Raw genomic sequence first — 12,291 nt, forward strand, 5'->3', positions numbered from 1 at the left:
TCAAATGGCCGGGGCCTATGAGGCGGATACGAACTGAAGGCTGAGACGGCCTCGATTTAAAGGGTAACAAGCCTGGAGAGCGCTGGCGGGACTTGAGACATCGTGATCCAGGTAGATGTCTTCAAAGGTGCTGAGCAACAACACTAATAACCATGCATTTGCATTTTTTCTTGTTTAAACTGTGTTCGACCTCCAATTTATCGACACCGCATACTGGATCCAGGGTGAACCCTCATTACAGTCACAAACGGTTACAAAAAAAAAAAGAGATCCCATTTTCATGGTAATGTGATTTCCTTTCATTTAGTCCTGATTGCTGCCATTTGTATCCAGCCTGTTATTATTCCCTTAAATCCTAACGGTGACTGGCGCATGTGTCTGTATTCGATAGACAGCTGCAGGTAATCTGATGTATTCCTGTTCCTGGTGTTTGATGTCCTGATGCTTGCGCTATCCCTTTCAACTGGTTGGAGATGTAAAAGTTGAGCCCGGTGCCTCGGTGCGCGGCTGGTTTGGAATTCTAATGTTCAGGTGCGGTGGGATTTTAGGGATGAGTTTCTCTCAAATAATTTTTCACTTCAGTACCTTTCGTCTCAGCTTATCTCCTCCTGATGCTGCTCAACTTTTGTCTTTAGTTGTGCTTTTGTAAGAAAAGGTGTTTAATTTCACTGTTGTTTAACAGTAACAATATAAATTACTTTAATCAGCCATTAAAGCTGATTCTGATTCTTATTCTCACTCGTCAATTCAATTAACTACAATGCAACGTAATTCCAATCATAAAAAGAAGAGTTACAAGTGTAAGAAATGTATACTTACAGAAAGGAGCGATTAGCCACTTTTAGTCACAGAGTCTAATCCTGTTGTGCTGTGCTCCCGCTTAAGGTGCCGATAATGGTGCTGGGCCTTGATGTGTCAGCTGCGGTGAACTGAGGGATCCATCACGTTATCTTCCAGGGCACGGAGAGTGAGTTTGGTGCACACATGAGCACCAGAGTCGGGGTGACAACTCGCAGATTTGGTTCGCAGCATCCGGTGGGGTGCTATCCAATCCCCGGGTAGGGTCGCGTCCTCAGTGCCAGCCCCTGTGGAGACAGAGGAGGTCATCCCTCTGGAAGAATGCTGCTTCTCATTGCGAAAAACAAAGGCCGGGATTGTCAAAGCTGGTGGCAAGGGGACGGGGCGGAGGGGCAGCCATGGCCGGAGGACTTGGAACAATAGAATAAATCACATGAAAAATGTCACAGCCGCACAAATGCAACTCTTACTTGGGGATGAAGCGGGATTGGAGAAATTGAGGGAGCCATGCATAACGTGGGTGTTGTTTATCTAAGGCATAAACAGCTTTAGTCACATGGTTCACTAGACAGACAGTATGGGATGTCTACTCATTTTGCTTTCATTTCCTGACAGGCATATGAAAGGAGTGCATTCTGAATGGGCTCCTATGCTTACAATTTTAATAATGGCGTAGAGTAAAAAATAAATAAATATGGCTGTACTCTAAATAACTCTACAGATGGAGAGGAGGCAGCTGTGTGAAAGGCAATACAGCATATATCAGTAATTAAAGAGGATGGTCGTATACTGGCATGTGACAAAGTGCAGTGGCTGTAAATGATGCTTCTTATAGCCGGCTGGTTTAGATAAGTGACTATGAATCACACCTACTGCATCAAAGTAAGAGAAATGTTCATTCGTTCACCAGCATGAAGGCGTTATGAGGGTAGCAAATAGATGTCAAGACATGATTTATCACTGCAGAAAAATTACACGTTCACATCATGTTGTTCATATAAAAGCTGCCGCGGAGGGGAAACCATTCATGTCAGAGTCCGACCAGTAATTATGATTCAGAAATATATTGGAATTCTGACAGCGATGATATTTTCAGCTTGTTGATTAGAACTAAAGAAGTGTCAGACAGCTGCAAAACCATCATTGCTGGCAGTTATATCGAAATAAAAGCCAATATTAGTACAGTTAATTTAAAAGGACTGTAGCACGAAGACCCTGAAGACAAAGGAAAAAGCAATCCTTTCATAAGCTACGTTCGCACCAAACGCAAAGCACATTTTTCGTGCAAGTAAATTACATACAAAGCAAATTTCCGCCTGGTTCCGCAAATAATTTGTGGCCACAACGCTAACAGTGCTCATAGAGCTAACAGTGCTGAAAGAGCTAACAGTGTTGATAGAGCTAACAGTGTTGATAGAGCTAACAGTGCTGATAGAGCTAACAGTGCTGATAGAGCTAACAGTGCTGATAGGGCTAACAGTGTTGATAGAGCTAACAGTGCTGAAAGAGCTAACAGTGTTGATAGAGCTAACAGTGCTGATAGAGCTAACAGTGCTGAAAGAGCTAACAGTGTTGATAGAGCTAACAGTGTTGATAGAGCTAACAGTGCTGATAGGGCTAGCAGTGTTGATAGAGCTAACAGTGCTGATAGAGCTAACAGTGCTGATAGAGCTAACAGTGTTGATAGAGCTAACAGTGCTGATAGGGCTAACAGTGTTGATAGAGCTAACAGTGCTGAAAGCGCTAACAGTGCTGATAGAGCTAACAGTGCTGAAAGCGCTAACAGTGCTGATAGAGCTAACAGTGTTTCTCTGGGGGGGAACCGGAGGGTGGGTGTCTTCCACAATGACAATCGGGATTGGTTTACCATCTGTAAGCGCCATACGAGCGCAGTGCAGATTGCGGCAATTAGCTAGCAAGTAGGGCATGCTCACCTGCACAACCATGCACATGTTGAGAAAACTTGATTGTGACTTGATTCTCTGTTCGGGTAGATATCACTCCACTGTATCTTAATAGAGCAACTAGTTTAACATATCAATTCTCTGAATAAGATATCAATAACCTTTTAAGAAGTCGCTGATAGAACCTTTATAGGTTCTGTTGCTTTCTGTTTAACCACAAAGGTCCATGACTGGTCAGTATGTCTGCAGTCTATTAAAAACCAACAGTGTCATCAACACGATGGATTATCACATATTCTATAAATATCAGCCCTCATATCTCAAATGGACTGAAATTCTGTGTCTTTCTAAAGGTGTGAGGGAACAGACTGCCAGACATGGAATCAGTATTTGTACTTAAATTTCAACCTCTGCCTTCTCTGTTTACTTATCCAGTCTCGCTTCCTCCGACGGTGAACCGCCTCGACCCTCAATTTCCCCATTCCAACACCACGATGTGTTATCATTATGCCAGTGATTCAAATCAGTCATCATCAATATGTCTTACACGTTAAAAAGGTTATTTAAATATGTGTGCATCTGATCACCTCTGTGGGGTTGTTTTTATTACTTGAGTCAACTGAATCTTCCTCAGGAAATATGCTGCTTATTCATGCATATGTTATCAAGGAGCCAAATAAGACGGTAAGCTCAAAAGCATCCTTTCACGACCAGGAGTATGAGCTGCATTGTGGTCCGCGGCGCTATTAGAGTAAATGCACGTAAACAGATTAATTTTAGAAGAATAACTCTCAGCTCAACACCTCTTCCCTGACTGGTGTCTTTGTATCCAGCAGAAATTCAACGCCTTTCGTCAAATTTCTCAACAACTTTGTAGTTTTGCCGCCTTGTCCTCACATGACACTACGAATAAATAAATACACCAACACATATACTTGATAAGAGCACATTTTAAGTGAGATAAACCAGAAGTCTGAACTCAAAAGGATTTACTGATGGGTCTCTTTTGCGCTCTCACTCTTCTCTTATTTAATCACTTTCATTAATCAATATTCTGTCTGCATCTGTTTATGTGCTGAGGCTCAGAGGAATGCCATGCAGTGTTTTTGACAGATGGGCGATTAATGAGACGGCGGTGCACTTCAAACAGTGTCACATACAGAAAGAGGTGTAGGTGTGCTATTAAAATGCAAATCATTAAAATTCAAACTCAATTAATAGCTGCTTAAGCTGGCAATATTGATGTGTATGTGATGGAAACACCATGATGCATAACTCCTGTATTTTCCAGTGCGGTGGGTCCTTTGAAAATCTTCTGGGTGACAATTAGTGGCTTTTTACTGCGACAGCTTTATCTACCTGTGCTGGTGTCATTTCTCACATCCTGCAGGATATGACACGACATGGCACAATGAGCGTTTTGGAACCTGGCTTCAATGTTATTCTGGAGTTGGAAGGGCAACAAGGGGACAAATCAGATTGTGCGTGCCTCATTAGTTTTAGCTTTCGAGGTCGCATTCAGAAGTTTAGATCTTATTTTGTTCTCACAGAATCATGCAACCTCAACACACCCAAAAGATAAGCCTTCAAAAGATGAACCAAATTCCCGTCACAGTGTCAATCAACCACGCATACCCAAAAAGCATTCTTCAGTTTCAAACCGTAAAACTCAAAGAGAGACCGTGTGACTTTTTGAATAAAGAACCAACACATTTGTCTTCTAACAACTGAGAAGTTTGATTCAAATGCCAACAAACACACCGTTGCTTAAGTTTATACATTTGGGGTTTTCGCTGCTACAGCTTTGTCAGCTTATGGTGGCTAATGTCACCCAACAGGTGCTAATTAGCATACAACACAACAAAGGCTGATGAGAAAGACGTTCATTTTGCAGGCTTTTTGTCATAAAACAAAGTATTGGACACATTTAAATGATGACCTTATGGTGGCATTACACAAGGAGTCAGATAATCACCAAAATGAATACAATTCATTCTGAGGGGGATGAATTGTATAAAATACAAAATTTCATGGTAAACAACCCAATTGTCATCCTCTTGGGACCATGGATGTCTATACAAAATGTTATGGCAATCTATCTTTGTTGAGCTACCTCAGTGTGGACCAAAGTGGTGGATGGATACTCAGTGTTGAGGGTCAATACTGCGTCCTGTGAGCCCAGTGAGTGATGTTTGATATTCTCATCTTTCCAGCGGAACAGAATATTCCTCTTACTGTTGGCCATTTTTTCATGTCTAGATAAACATTAAATGCTCAAAGAGAGGGAGGAGTGTATACTTGAAGACGCCCCTGTTTTGTAACACATTGTAACAGTGTTTTCTATGAGGAAAGATGTAGTTGACGTGAGGGGACAGAAAGGAAGCACGGATGAATTGATGACAGCGCTGTCAATGTAACACTGAGGAAAGGGATGTCAAGCATTATGATGTTTAGAAATCTTACACAAGCCGCCGTTAACTGAACTGAAGCAGCGGCCCCAGAAAATATAGACTAGAGGAGCCGCGGATTGAACCACCGATCATCTGACTGAGATACCTTCTGAACGACTGTCGGCCTCATTTACACTTATTTTTTTAAAGTAACTGCTACAACTACTACCAGAGAAATTGATTATTGCCTTCTTCAGAAATGGAGTTATTAGAGAAAAAGTTTAGTGAGTTGGATGGTTATATAATTTGGTATGTGGGTGTATGCAATTACAGCCTTCTACTGTGAGTGTTTGCAAGTATAAACGGTGTGAAGTCTGACATTTCAGTGAAAGTGTTAATGAGTACCGCATAGCACTGTGCCAGCGAGGACTTTCACAGCTCACACGGGGAAATCTTCCCACTTACAGTTTGCTATGAGAATTGTCTTGTGTATACAAGGCTCGAGTAAAAAAAAAAAAAACAGCGACAACAGCAACGACTCTCATAGAATATATTATGAAATACACCTGAGAAACATCACTTAACAAAGATCAAAAACTTGGTCACATTTTTTATTTTTTTTGGAATAGTGGTCAAAACAATAACTAAAAGAAAGACTATGGCACTTTTCAGACAATAAATAATGCTTTTTACAAATTAAAAGTTTGTAAACGTGCAATGAACATTAACAGAAAACAAGTATTGTCTATAAAAAGATATAGTGGAGCAATGTCTACCTGAGCAGAGAGCGTATGCAGATGAACACTTTTATCTCCGTTGACACGTTTGACGTAGTTAGCACCGTTAGCACCGTTAGCACTGTTAGCTACGAGCCATGTTAAGAGGCAAACAAATGGCTCCTAATCTGTTGTTATGCACCTTTAAAGTCATATAAAACACACCACTGGTAAAACCAATAAATACAAGGGTTATGCTGCTAGCACGTTGCTTGGTCTGGTATGAGCAGTAGCTAACGTTAGTAAACTTTAAGGAAATAATGCTATAACAGACATTACTGGGTCAGTTTGACTTAATGACTCTTCTCGACTTGCAGTACTGTTACAATAGCTTAGCATTTTCACCTAAATAATAAATGGCAGTTTAGCCATTCAACACTAACTCCTACACACTGGTCCTTAAATTGTTGTAGCTTCTTGTTGTAGCTTCGGCGGCCACTGTTCTGTGAAAGTAAACAGAACAGAACAGCAAAAACTCAAACTCAATGAAGATGAAAAATAGCAGCAGGGTCTGTTTCCTTGCAGGCATTTTAATTAATAATACAAACTAAACAGTCTAAATCTTTCAAGTAAACATATTTGGACCAATAAAGCCAAATACACTAAAGGTCTTATTTTACTTACGTAAGCTCAATTACTCAAACGTTGTACATGAAGATGCCACAAAATCATATTAAATATTAATACAAAGGTTTGAATATAGATAGTACAATTGATTAAAGCAGCAATGTGTGGATGTGCTTCAACACAAGCAGGTGCAGTTATGCATACTACAAGTCAGACGAGAAGAGGAGAGAGACACAACGGCAGACTATTGGCGACAGTGCATCACCTTTACATATCACATTCTCCAGTCCTCGCATAATGTGACGGCCTTGAAATACAGTCTTAATGAAATACAATACCCTCTCGTGATTTATTGCAGTAATTTGAATAAAATGTGCTTTTAGATTGCGGTCCGCTTGGAGGAAGCTGTTGTGCCGGCCAGTAAAATCACGGGGCCAAATGAAATTCAGCTCGTTGATATTTATGATAAGCAGATGAGGAGTAAAAACAGTGTTGCGCGGAACTGCCCGACTCTCTTCATGCATCAGAAGTCCCATCTTACAAAAATAAAACCCACTTTCATCGTTAAAGTGATATCACAGTTGTTGGTCGTTTCTCAAATTCCGATATTGTGCTCTGAGGTGAGAATCATATTTCATCACCTCTTAAACGCTGCTGCACCCGAGACTAATTCAATTTTAAAGTTTTTAACTTTGTGTCAACAAATATTTTAGTACCTATTTCAAACTCTTTATGGCTGTTGATATGTACCCAATCCTTCACTATATCTTAGTTATAGGCACTCAATCATTTAATCACTGCATGTACTTCAGCGCTTAAGAATAATTTGATCAAGCTGTTCCCTTTTATTTGTTGTTGTTTTTGACTATTTTGCATACTGCATTTGTTGATGGAGTGAATAATTATGTTCTTGTTTCCCTTGAGGCAATCAGTATCCATCAAAATGCAAGGCTTATCACAATATCAATTTACTCAATATGACCATAATCAAAGTAATTATTATGCTAAGATGCCTATATTACCATGTCATAATTGCTGCATTCTTGCAATAGAATGCAAATCTGCAGCTACAGGCAAATGACAATCAGCTCCATCAACAATCACAGTGTATACACGTTACTGAGCACCAGTGTACTATTCTGCTGAGCTTGTAATTAGCTTAATCCAATTATTCTCAGGATCAAAGCGAGAAACAACAATTCTGTGCAAGTTGTCACAGTTAATAGAGCAGCATCTCCCTTTGCCTTGAAGTGACACCAGAATCTCTCCAATTGAAAGAAATGTGGCAATAATCACAAATAGGTTTGTGGGTAATGAACAAATGTGTCTTCAAGGTAGCGTGTGGTTTATTTTAGAGAGACCTCGCAATAACCTACAAAACCTTCTGGTCTGAGCAACATGAAGCTCACATTTAATGCAGAGCTGGAAGTGAAACGAGAGGCAAAACGTTTGTGTTCATGTGTTGAAGTGAAAACAACAGGTCTGTATTCATGTGTGTACTCAGCCCGGTCCCCAGGAAGATGTTGGCATTGAAAGCACATGTACAAACAGGATTTCACTGTGTGAGTGTGTGAGTGCTGTTCTTATACTGTGTGGAGGTGGAAGTTCACACAGGAGCGTTGTTGTTGCGTTACATTGTTGTTTGCGTTACGTTGATGCGTTACATTGTTGCGTTACATTGTTGCGTTACGTTGTTGCATTACATTGTTGCATTACGTTGTTGCATTACGTTGATGCGTTACGTTGTTGCGTTACATTGTTGCATTACGTTGTTGCATTACATTGTTGCATTACGTTGTTGCATTACGTTGTTGCGTTACGTTGTTGTGATACATTGTTGCGTTGCGCTACATTGTTGCATTACGTTGTTGTGTTACATTGTTGTTGGTGTTACGTTGTTGCGTTACGTTGTTGTTTGTGTTACGTTGTTGCGTTACGTTGTTGCATTACATTGTTTGCGTCACGTTGTTACGTCACGTTGTTGCGTCACGTTGTTGCGTCACGTTGTTGCGTCACGTTGTTGCGTCACGTTGTTGCGTCACGTTGTTGCGTCACGTTGTTGCGTCACGTTGTTGCGTGACATTGTTGTGTTGCGTTGTTGCATTACGTCGTTGCGTTACGTCGTTGCGTTACGTCGTTGCGTTACGTCGTTGCGTTACGTCGTTGCGTTACGTCGTTGCGTTACGTCGTTGCGTTACGTCGTTGCGTTGTGTTGTTACTTTAAAACAAACCATGATCTTTCGTCTCACCTTAAACAAGTTTTGTTGCCTAAACATAACCAATCCTTTCTCAATGTTAACCGCGTGGCAGTGCGCGTTTCTGCAAGCGTGACACAAGCGTGATATGAAATCATATTTATGAAACGTGTTTTCGGTCCCGAAACGAATCCTGAGATTTACAAAGAAAAAAACAAGGCCCAAGATTTCCCGCCGGTGAACGGGTTGGCGTCCCCCGTCCTCCATAAGTTTGAGTGAATCTGCATTCAATGCCATTTCACTGATTGAAAGTATTCACACCAGCAAGTAAAAATACATCCAGAACAATCACAGCCACGTATACAATCAGTACGCACAATCAGTAATCATGAGAATGAATGCACGGCCTTAACTCAAACACACACAGGCACAGCAGCTTCTATTATACGCAATATTATACTGCAATACACCCACTCTGATTACAAACACACACTCATACAAAACACACACATTAACTTACTTCCTAGTTGTTGAAATTGTTTGTTCCGGGGGGCTTCAAAAGTAGTGCATTAAGTTTGAACTAATATTATCATCATGAAAAGGGCTCGTTTACTGGAAGAAGCGCACACTGCTGCTCGTTCTCTGTCCTTCCCTCAACAATCTGAGGCTCCAGCCCACTGATAGGACAACCGATGGAGGTATTCAGTGATCGATCTGTTGCTTCCGCACAAATTGAGTCGAGCAATGCCTTATACATTTCATTCGGGGCAGTGTTTAACCATTTTAAAATGTTATACCGTCGGGGCTCACAGCCCAGCCGAGTAGACGAGGTCTTTACAAAATAAACTCCTCGCTTGTGCTGTTTTGGTGTCGACACAAAAACAGCCACTCACATTTGTGCAGAGGGCTGATGTCTGTGGAGTGTGAAGATCATTAGATCATCAAGAATCTGCAGTGGGACATGCTGAATCTCCTTGTCCTTGACATGTGGTGTGGCTTGAATCACAGCGATCCTGGACACATTTGTGTCCATGCAGGTGGACGATGCAGCACAAATTTCACAGTAATTAGAAATAGGAGTCGCCCTATGATGCTGATGTACGGTGCATTCATGATCCCTGATTTACTCATTTGTTTTTGTTTCACCTGACATGAGAAAACGCTTCCTTTTGTGCACCGACAGCCAGGTGATCATGGACTAGATACTTGAAATACTGATTAAATCTATCCGTCTTTATTCACAAACTCCCATGGTTAGCGTTAATGATACTGTTCCTGTTTGACTACAGTGGGAACTTCAGAGGCGTCAGCATCCCGCTCCGTACGATGATGCTGCTGGTTTCGCCGGGAGCCGCTCTGAGTATTGATCTGCTCATGCAGCATTCCCTCCTCTTGAAGACAGAATTTGCCTCTGATCTGAAACGGCTTTCAAGTGGGCAAAAACAACCTCAAACAATCTGTCTCAAAGGCTTTTTTTTTTTTTTAATGTACATCAAGAACACAGCGGAGTATGTAGAAAAAAAACAGCACGCCTGCAGAGCTCAAAGCGTGATGATTTTCTCTTGAATAGCCTTCTGAGGCACTCTCAATTCTGCCGAGGCACATTCGATCTAGATTACACAGGAACCGAGGCAAAATCTAAATTGTTGGGAAGGATTTCAAATGCTCAAATGCCCTCTGATGAATTGCCAAGCAGCAGCTCTTAATTCCTGATCAAACCATTACAAAAAGCACTATTTGTCAGCTTTTTGTTAACGAGCAGACCAGAAAGTGGAGCAAATCAATCTCTTAAAATCCATAGACTTCCTATACACAATGTCTATAAAGATAATAAGGCAATGATCCACGGCTGGTGCAGTTGTGGAATATGCAGCCGCATGCAGCACAATTGCACTTCTTATGCTGGAAACAGGAAAGAGTTGTAGAAAAAGGAAGGAAGGAAAAAAAAAATTGCTGGAATTCTGTCACTTTCTGAAGTGCTTTTAGTTTTGGAAAGGGGGAAACACACTTTCAATTGACACATTTTGAGAAGAAAAAACATCAATTTGTAGTCACTCTGGTACAGTCCAGGCGTATTTGTTTTGTTCACAACTCTCATGCTCCAGGGGTAGAGAGAAGTAAAGAGTTAATCTTCTGTGCTGATCTTTTAGAAGTGCTTTACACTGCGGTCAGCTTGGCGAGGCAAAGAAGCCGTTTCTGTAAAGCAGCACAATAACGCTGCTGTTAATGTCTCAATCAAGGATGCGAAAGTCAATGTCTGCAAAGTGCGTCTCTCTGGCCCCGTTTTGTGATGCTGCGATGTCAGTAGAACGCCTGGGAGTCATTTTGTGTGCAACTCATTTGTGAGTATTAATCAATTACACTGAATTACAGTTTGTGCTGCATGGCTTAAGCTACATCTCTAATATCTCAGTGATGGCAGGTCTCATTAAGTTGATTCAGCTTTTGCGCAGATATTGACGATTGCAGATTTTTAAAAATGATTGTGCTGTTTGAAAATATTGAGACAAAGGCTATTAAACATGTAATGTTCGTTTCTCAATCAATGCAAGCTTTTGTATCAAATAAACAACTTATTTGGCAATATGTAATGGATGAACATGTTTTGGTGTTGGCATTGTTTGTGCACTTCACTCCAGACAGTTTGGCAGCAATGTGCCAAAAGCATCTTTTGAAGATCATCCAAAGTCTAATTAAAAATAATTTACATCTCAGTGATGCTGAGCAGAGCCAACAACAACACATCCAAGAAAAAGTACGAAGTTGGCTGTATAGCTACAAAACACAAATGATGTTACTGTGGTGAGTATTTCACTAGTTGGATGATATTTTCTGCTGTGACACTGAAAACGAACCAAGAGGCTCAGATCCTAAATGCATCTACACAGTCTTCTTCAAATGACTTTTTTTTTTCACCCACGTGAAAGTTCTCTGTCACTCACCCAGATAGATGGCAGGTGGGGTTGACTAACTCATCTCTTGTCCAACATAGACATGACAACATCACTCTAGACCCGGCAATGCAGGAGAAAAGCCTCCGGAAACAGCGTGTCCTGTCTCCGTGCCACGCACGTTTCAAAAGGTCTGACAGATGAAGAGAAGCAGGGTGGGGTGGTGGGGTGGTGGGGTCGGGGGTGTCCAGACCTTACCCGTAGACTCAGCATCCACTGCCCCGCATGTCGCCTTCTTCCTCTCCTCCTCCGCCGCCGCCTCCTCTGCCTCCGAGCTCATACGATCACATCGGGACGGACTCAAAAAGTCACGCGCTCCTTCGCGGCCGTGAAGCGTCTCGTCGCCGCCGCTGCCATTCACGCGCGTGGATGCTGCTGCTGTCCCTGGATGGATGAGCGGCGCGCACAGGTGCACATGTCGGGGATGCGCTCCGGTGCTGCACAGACTGAGATGATGGGAGAAGAGAGGGCGGCTTATTTGGCACTCAACCCTCCCTCTCTCCATCCCTCCCTCCCTCTGTTCTGCCCTCCTCCCCGTCGCTCTTCCTCCCCTTTATTCTACTTTACCTTTTTTGATGCCCCCGTTTAGCTCCCAGTTCCTCTCCCCTTCCCTTCCCCCGCTCCATTTGCACCAAATTATGCTTCCTGTTATTTTTTATTTATTTATTGCTGTTGGCATGAATGCTAGTAATTGTCTGATTACTGCAGGT

General features: G+C 41.8%; 1 protein-coding gene across 3 annotated transcripts in view; it reads right to left on the bottom strand.

Moving 5' to 3' along the window:
* LOC137802643 (galactosylgalactosylxylosylprotein 3-beta-glucuronosyltransferase 1-like) overlaps nucleotides 1-12,026 on the bottom strand; it is a 23,320-nt gene extending 11,294 nt beyond the window's left edge. For 2 of the 3 annotated variants that reach the window (XM_068600669.1, XM_068600667.1), the window contains exons 1-2: nucleotides 11,780-12,026; nucleotides 820-1,085 (exon numbers count right to left, since the gene is read on the bottom strand). The gene's annotated coding sequence lies outside the window, so the exon portion shown is untranslated. Of the gene's footprint in view, nucleotides 1-819; nucleotides 1,086-11,572; nucleotides 11,654-11,779 lie in introns of those variants that run through there. The other variant, XM_068600668.1, reaches the window with a different exon arrangement.
* Between the last annotated feature and the right edge of the window lie 265 nt (nucleotides 12,027-12,291).

This window comes from Clinocottus analis, unplaced genomic scaffold, assembly GCF_023055335.1.
Source record: "Clinocottus analis isolate CAN_PGR_092001 unplaced genomic scaffold, fCliAna1.0.p SCAF_5, whole genome shotgun sequence".
Lineage (NCBI taxonomy): Eukaryota > Metazoa > Chordata > Actinopteri > Perciformes > Cottidae > Clinocottus > Clinocottus analis.